Here is an 8,237-nt window from a genome sequence, read left to right as displayed (position 1 = left end):
TCTATTTTTTATGATTTTTTAAAGTAATTTTGAGAGGACGTAGAGAGATAATATATAAAGTAAGTGATGGTAGAAAATCAAGATCTATATTATATACTCCCTCGATTAAAAAATATAAAGCATTTTTTAAAGATATTAAAAATTATAAGACATTTTTAGTTTTTTGAGGTATAATTATTGTCTTTTTTTTTTAAAGTGTTCCAACTGAGAATGACTTTATATTTATCATAGAATATTTAATAAAGGTAAATATAAAAAGATAGAGTTAATTGAAAAGTAGGTAACTACTTTATTAAAAGGTGAGATTCGATTAAAAATGTCTTATATTTTTTAATGAAGGGAGTAAGTGGTAAATGAAAGAAAAAACTTTTTTAGATACAAAAAATTGAATATAGATTGTATTGATTTTGTTTAGCTTTACAGGTAAGATTGCTTTTCTGTGATGACAAATATTATTAATTACTCATTTGTTTTTATTTATAAGATAGAGAGAAGATTAATTTTATAAAATGTTTTACTATTTTTATGTTTATATTTACCTTTATGTCTGTTCAGCAAAAACAAAAGGGAGTGTGTTGCGAGACATGCCAGAGACACGGGGTCTCAAAAGGATGAAAAAACTTGACTTCTAATCAAACGCGGAAAACTCAAGCTCCCTTACCATGGTTTACCCAAATGGAAGAATGCAACGTGAAAAAAATTAATGTAAATGTAAGGAAGTAGAAATACATTAATTAAAAAAAGATAGCGGGTTATGCCAGCCGTACAACAAAAAAATAATGACTAAAATTACATGATAAAAGAAAAAATAAAATAAAATAGAAGATGCAGAGTCTAAAACTAATAGTTTGTTGATGCTGATGTCAATTGTTGAGAGATGGCTCCTCTATTTATAGAGGATCCTGACTTAACGCCCAAGTCCCATGATCATCAGTTTTCTAGAATTTAAGAACCACTTTCTCCATTGTGATTACTCATCATTGGTGAAATGTGAATGGTTTTGACTTAGTGACTAAGGTTTTATAAATATTTTTTTTAATTATTTTAAAACAATTAAGTTGAGTTGAGCTTAAGCCTCGAAATTCATAATTTGAGTGTAAACAATGTCTTTATTAAATATTAAAAAATTATTAAAACTATGTTTTATTTTATCTTTTTTAGAAAGTAGCAATATAAAATTAGTAAATTTTAAAATAGAGTTAATTGTTATAAAATTAAGAAACTAAAAAGTAAAGATATTGAGAGAAGAAATAAAAACAAGATAATGAGAGATTTTCTTATAAATTATTGTGTCATTCAATACAAATAGTATGCCTTATTTATAGGCATTGTCTTACACATCGAATGTTACACAATGATAAAGAAAAATAAAGGATAATCACTTTTATAATGGTGAGAGTTTCATGGGAGGCAATAAACTCTCATAATAGTAGTAGTTCATAAGAGAAGATGAAGATAAGAACGTGAGGAAAATTAACATCCACTAACTTTTTAATATTCATAACATTAATAAAAATTAAAATTTTTGTTTGATTGAATCAAACATGTTGTAAATAGGTTAAGGTGGAGAACATCAAAGTCAAAAAACAAAAAAGAAAAATCTAAGAGTAATGATACTATGGGTCCTTGTACTTTTTTTCAATTCAAGATTTTTACATTTTTGTTTTCTATTATTTTAGGTCCCTTCATATAGGGACTTCAATATCAAAAAAAAAAAATACAAGAATTTATAATAAAATTCAAGTAAAGTGCAGGAGCTTAAAATTATATTTTTTCAACTAATTTTGAATCAAAACCTTTAGATTGTTAAATATCACTGCCATTTAAATGTTTTAATTTGATATTAAATATAAAAAAATGATAAAATTGCCCCTGAATTATATTAATATCAAAATTATCATCCTTTATTTGTTCATTTACTAATAAAACATTATTTATTACCCTATTATACTTGTTCATTTTTCTAGAATATAATTAGCGAAAGTAGGGCAAATGAACAATAGTCTATTAGTAAATGAATAACATATAATATAAGAATCAACAAGTTATCTTAAGATGATTTAAACATTTGGAATGAAATCAAATAAAGTAGGACAACAAATAACATTTCATAAATAAATGAATAAATAAATTAAGACAATAACGATATTAGTTTGAATAACGGATAATTTTGCCATTTTTTTAAAAAATAATATCAAATTAAAATTCATAAACTGCAATGATATTTTAAAAATTTTAAAAAATTGATTTAAAATAAGTTTAGTTAAAAGATTTTTATTGATATTTTTAAAAATCTTACTACAATCGGCTAGGCTGGGGAAAAAACAAGACCTAATTAAACGAACCCCAAAGCAAGCCGGGAGGGTATTGTCAATCTGAAGATTCATCACGAGGACCAGTGGCAATGGTAGGATCCTCGGCTAAAAGGTGCAACATTTTTTAAATTAATAATTTAAAAATAATTTAATAACTTTTTAAAAAAAGGTAAGTTCTTATCTTGCTATTGTATCTTGTGTAGTTTCATATTTTAAAATCGTAGCACAATCATCATTGTTAATGCTAAAGAAAATATATTGTTTTAATATAAATTATTAGATAATTATTCATTGATAAATTTCTCATATGATTTTACAATTAATTTTTTATAAATTTCATGATAGAAAAGATTCTTTCTTCCATTACCGTGGCAATCGATAATATTATTGTTAATTTTACAAAAATATAAATTAATGAATAAATTATATATCTTCTAATTTCTATTATTTTTTTTGTAAGACTACCAATTCTTTTGAATGATGCAAATTTAGTATTATTTTGCATATTAATGATGTAAGTCTTAAATTGATTATCAAGTGTTAAATTAGAGGAAGAAAACTCGTATAAATAGAACTTGACAAATTTAATTAATCTTTCCTTGGTTAAACATTTTTTTTTTACCTAAACAAGTTTAAAAAATTTTCCAAACCCAAATATATTTAAAATTGGGTTACGAGATGTAAAATATTGAACCTAGAGGTGCGTGAAACATGCGGCTCTTCCTTATAATTTTCTCCAACCCGCCTGAACCCAACGTGGTGCAGCACATGACGGGAAATAAAAAAGGATAATTATACCAGCCTTCTCTTAAGAAAATTAATTATATATAAAAATCAATAATAAATTTTATTTTAAAAAATAAATCATATTTTTATTTTAATTATAATTTATTTCGAATTGATCCTTATATTTGATTAATTTTTTGGGAGGAAGCTGGACGTGATTTTCCCAAATAAAAACCAACGGACTGAACAGACATGGAAGAGACGATAGTAACAATGGCCATGATTCTGGTAACCTAACATTCCGTAGATTGATGCATGTTAGATACGAGTATCGTATCTTCAATGGCGGAAGTACCAGTTCTGCCTTTTAATCCTTCAAGCCGGCTAGCTCAGCCAGACTAGATAGAGGTCGGCCTTGACGATTGAGGGTGGAATAAGAAGGATGAATGGAAAGCGGAGAGACAATGGGCGCCGTCTCCCTATTCAAGCTGTTCTGAACCACGACGATTTCCTGTAGCTCGTGGTCACGACGCCGGGGATTTGAACCGGACCAAAAACTCATCAACACATAGCAAACAACCCACCACACCCACAGCCACTTTCAAGTTCATTTTCATGATCGCTAATACCAGACATCCTAGAAAGAAATTCGACATGCCAGAGTCGAATCCAGGTTGCTGTACTTGTCTTGACAAGCTCTTGCACATCAATGTAAATGACCCAAAGGAAATCAAACTCACTATGCTCTGATATCCTTTTCCCTCCCCTTCACCCTGTTTGCTTCGGTCATCATAATACGAGTAGAGAGATGTAAGTAGTAGAACCAAACAACTCGCCAGCGTTTTCATCCCAAAAACCCTTGGGAATCGCTGCTCGATGTCTCTTACAAAGAGCATCAAGACGGAGAACATGAAGCTCGCGCTACTGTACACACGACGATCTTCAACAAGTTCCACTATCCAAAGAGTTTCTGAAACGGAGTCCCCAGGACGAAACAGATGATCCAACTATACTTGACCCGAATCCCGGCAACCTCCATACGTTTTAGAGAGAGCGGCGCTGGCCGGCATCGTGAACTTCAGGTGGATAAGACTTCAGATCAAATCATATTCTGAGATTTTGGATGAGAGACGCTGCATCCTGTAGATGAATGATGAAAGAAGATGAGATCCAGATGGGCAGAACAAGTGGAAAAGATCCAGAATTAAATAACACTAGAATGGCCCTCGTCCGCAAGTTCTCGGAACCTGATGGAAGGAGGAAGCAGAGGAGGAAAGTGGAGAGATGAAGACCACCACAAATGTGAGATTGCAACTTGAAATAAGTACGGTAAGACGCGTTTCTGCTTGAACCTGGTGTCCTGGCCCATGAGTGCTCATAGGGAAATATAAGGTTCAAATCTAAATGTCTATTTTATAATTTTTTATTTTATTTTATTTTAATTAAAATAAAAATTTATAATAAATTTGTTTATCATTAATATGAATAATACATATTAAATCTAGATAGTTTAATTTAATATTAAAAAATTTTATAAATTAATTATCTAGATATACTCTATAAAATCTAAATTTAATATCAATTTTTTATAAATTTTTATTTTAATAAAAAATATTAAAAATAAAAATAATCTCCAAATAATGCTTTCAAAGAATTATTTTTAAAAAAATTATAAGTTAAAAATTTTAAATCTAAATTGACTTAGAGTAAATTTGCATAATCAATTTAAAAAAAATTATAAAAAATTTAATATTAAATTAGATCATCTAAATTAAGTATGAACTATCCATATTGATAATAAAATAATTTATCAAATTTTTTTATAGTTTTTATTTTAATAAAACTAAAACAAAAACTATAAAATAAAACTTTAAATTTAAACGGTCTACATTTCATCAACTTGGATAAGCAACCAAACCAAGTCCCTTTTGGTTTTGATGCCGCAAGCTCGAGGAAGTTTTGATGCATGTGTGGAAGTATTTCAATTATCCTATTTATGATTCATTTTGTTTAATTGGAATTAAGTAAGATCTTAAAAACATAGTAATTATATCTAAAAGTTGAACATACTATTACCTTTATTCCTATTAGTATATGATCTTATCGGTCATTGATAAGTGCATATTTTATAATTAAAAAAATATAAATTTTTAATTTAGATTTAATTATATTTATTAAGATTTTATGTCTGTTTAATAATATTTATATATTTCTTCCTTCTTATTTAATTTATAAGATAAAAAAATTTAATATAAAATCTACTCATATTTTTTTTATATTTTGTAAGAAAATAATAAATGAAACGAAAGAGAAAAATGCAATAACAAAAGAAAGAGAAGAGAGAGGGAGTGTGTGTGTATGTGGCGCGTGCGTGCGTGGTGTGCACCAAGGATTGCAGCACCTAAGATTAGGTGTTGTGATAATATATATATATATTATATATGTTAAAGTCACACATCGACTAAAAAAAAAGAATGAGTTTTCATTTTAATTATAAATACTCTTTTCCATTAAAGAAAAAATTATCCAATCACTTATCTGAGTATTTAAAGAATTCTCTTTAAGATATTTGAAGCTTGTAGAAGCATTCCTGGAAGGTTGAAAGCGAGATCATTGAGGAGTTCTAAATTTATAATTATTTATTTTCTACTATTTAATTTCTCTGTGATCATTTTTATGATTGCAAATTTTAGAACGATTTTATTTAATTTTATTATATATTTATAAATTATCTAGTTGGGTAGGGATGTAGCCCAATTGGGAGCTAGTTTTCTATTTCTTTTATTTTGACTTTGTATTTATATTTATGAATATTTTTTTAATTATATTTATTTTTCTTATTCTTTATATTAATTTAATGATTGGCCATCATTTAATCAAATCTGTGAGTAATCTTGACGGACTAGGAGGTGAAAAGAGAACCTAGATCTAGAGAAATAAACATAAATAACTAGGCTAGGGCTAATTTTAGAAATTTATGGTAACTTAAAATATAGCTTCACAGTTTAATTAGTTGTTTGGGTATTGTAGGAATGAATTCAACACTACTTAAAAAAGAACTAATAATTTGAAAGAATATTAGGATATTTTTTAAACATAGTTATCACTGTAATTGATTAGAGTCAACTTGAAGGGTAAAAATTAGTAACCTTTAGGGTAATTGTGTTTTCAAGTGATTGTATTTTCATCATTATCCTTTTTTGATTTTATTTTTATTACTTTATATTTTCATCAAAATTTATCCATTTTATTTATTTTTCTTGGACTATTAATTATTTAAATTAATAAAAGTGTAACTTTCTTGTGAATTGGACATTTAAAATACTCTAAATAATGTATTACTGTGATTTGTACATGAGAGCGATCAATCATATAAGAAAGCATCTTCAACGATTTTATTAGAATCCAAGAGAGATAGTTAATTTATAACTTTCATCTAAAAATATAAATAAGCTTCAAATCTTACTCTCTATTGAATGAACATTTTTTTAAATTTGTATTATATTATCTATTATAGTTAATGAGTTTAAATCGAGGTAATATTAGAAAAGCTAATTAATATCCCATAGTATGCCTTATATAAGTATTAAAAGAATATTTCTAAAAGTGCCTCACAGTAGGGACCAGAAGACATAATTATTTTTAAAACATACTCCTTTCATTAAAAAATATAAGATATTTTTTTAATGGTTAAATGTTAAAAATATAGGTTATTTTTAATTTTTAAGGTATAATTAATGTGTTTTTTTCAAATGTTCCATAATTAATAAATTACTTATATTTATTTTAAGATAAAATACCTTATTAAATAAGAATAAGTATAAAAAAATGATACTTCTTCTATTCAAAATTTTAAGATTCCTTTAAAGGTATTTTTACTATTTAGGACCAAAATCCAATCACAGGTAAAATAATCATGTCCAGTTGTGCAGAAGCCCCATGGCTAAAATTTGATAATTTTGAAGAATGCAGGTTGGAATAGTATTTATGGAAAGAATTTATGTAGACGAAGCTGTACATCTCATGAAGAATATACAACTTGATTTTTCCCAATTTGTTGTTGAATCAAAGACTAATTCAAGTAACATTTAAAAAAATTAATCTTTTAATTTTTTAACTTTTAATTTACTTATAATTTAATCCTCCAGTTATGACGTGCTGCTACTTAGTCTTTTCAATTTTTGACTTACTTATGACTCAATCCCTCAATTTTTCTTTTATGTTAGCTTAAATTACACATCAAAGAGTAGAGGAGAATATTTTAGAATAAGATATGAGCATTTATTTTATCCCTCGTAGTTGATAAAAATAATTTTTTTAAAAATTTTGAAAAATAAAGACCTAATTATAAGTGAGTCAATATTGAAGAATTAAATTGCAACGATTTCATAGTTGAAAAATTAAGTTATAATGAGTTATAATTAAGGAGTTGAGTTATAAGTAAATTAAAAATTAAAGGAGTAGATTAGTTTTTCCAACATTTATGAAAACATATCTATTTAAACTCAACCTGTAATTACAACTTCTCAGAAAACATTCACTTTAACCAATAATGACTTCGTGCGTGTTGGGATTAGCTTCATAATCGATTTTTTAAAAAATCAATTTTTCAAAAAAATGCTCAAACACAATTTAAATAGGTAATCGATTATAAAGAGAAAAATTAACTTTTTCCTGAAGTTGTATCTGTGCGCTTCTGGCGTTTCAATCTAAAGGGAAGAGAATAAATAAAAAAAAAATCTATTCAAAAAGCATGCAGGAAAATTACAAGAAAAGCTCAAACAAAAAATAAGCAAGAAAAGCACAAATTTAATACAACAATAAACCTGAACTCTCTTATCTTATCTTTTATTTTTTAATTTGAATAAAATTTAAATTTTAAATCTTTAAAAAAGGTTGCTAGCATAAACTTTTGTCAATCACTACCCTCCATTTAGCACTTACTATAAAGCTATTTAAATAAAAAATTAATTGCTAAAAAAATTTAATTTAATTTAATTTCAAATTTAAGATTATTATAAAAATTGTTGCAAAAATATATATATATATAGAGAGAGAGAGAGAAAGAGAGAGAGAGGGAGAGAGATATTTTGCTAGATTTTGCTTAACCTCTTCGTCAAATATAAATCATATCCATGATATTATTAATATCAACTTATATATTATTATCTGTATTAGTTATTATAGAATTGATGT

This window comes from Prosopis cineraria, unplaced genomic scaffold, assembly GCF_029017545.1.
Source record: "Prosopis cineraria cultivar Desert tree isolate PC_DT_omini unplaced genomic scaffold, ASM2901754v1 PC10, whole genome shotgun sequence".
NCBI classification, from domain to species: domain Eukaryota; kingdom Viridiplantae; phylum Streptophyta; class Magnoliopsida; order Fabales; family Fabaceae; genus Prosopis; species Prosopis cineraria.
Note: the sequence above shows the minus strand (reverse complement) of the source record.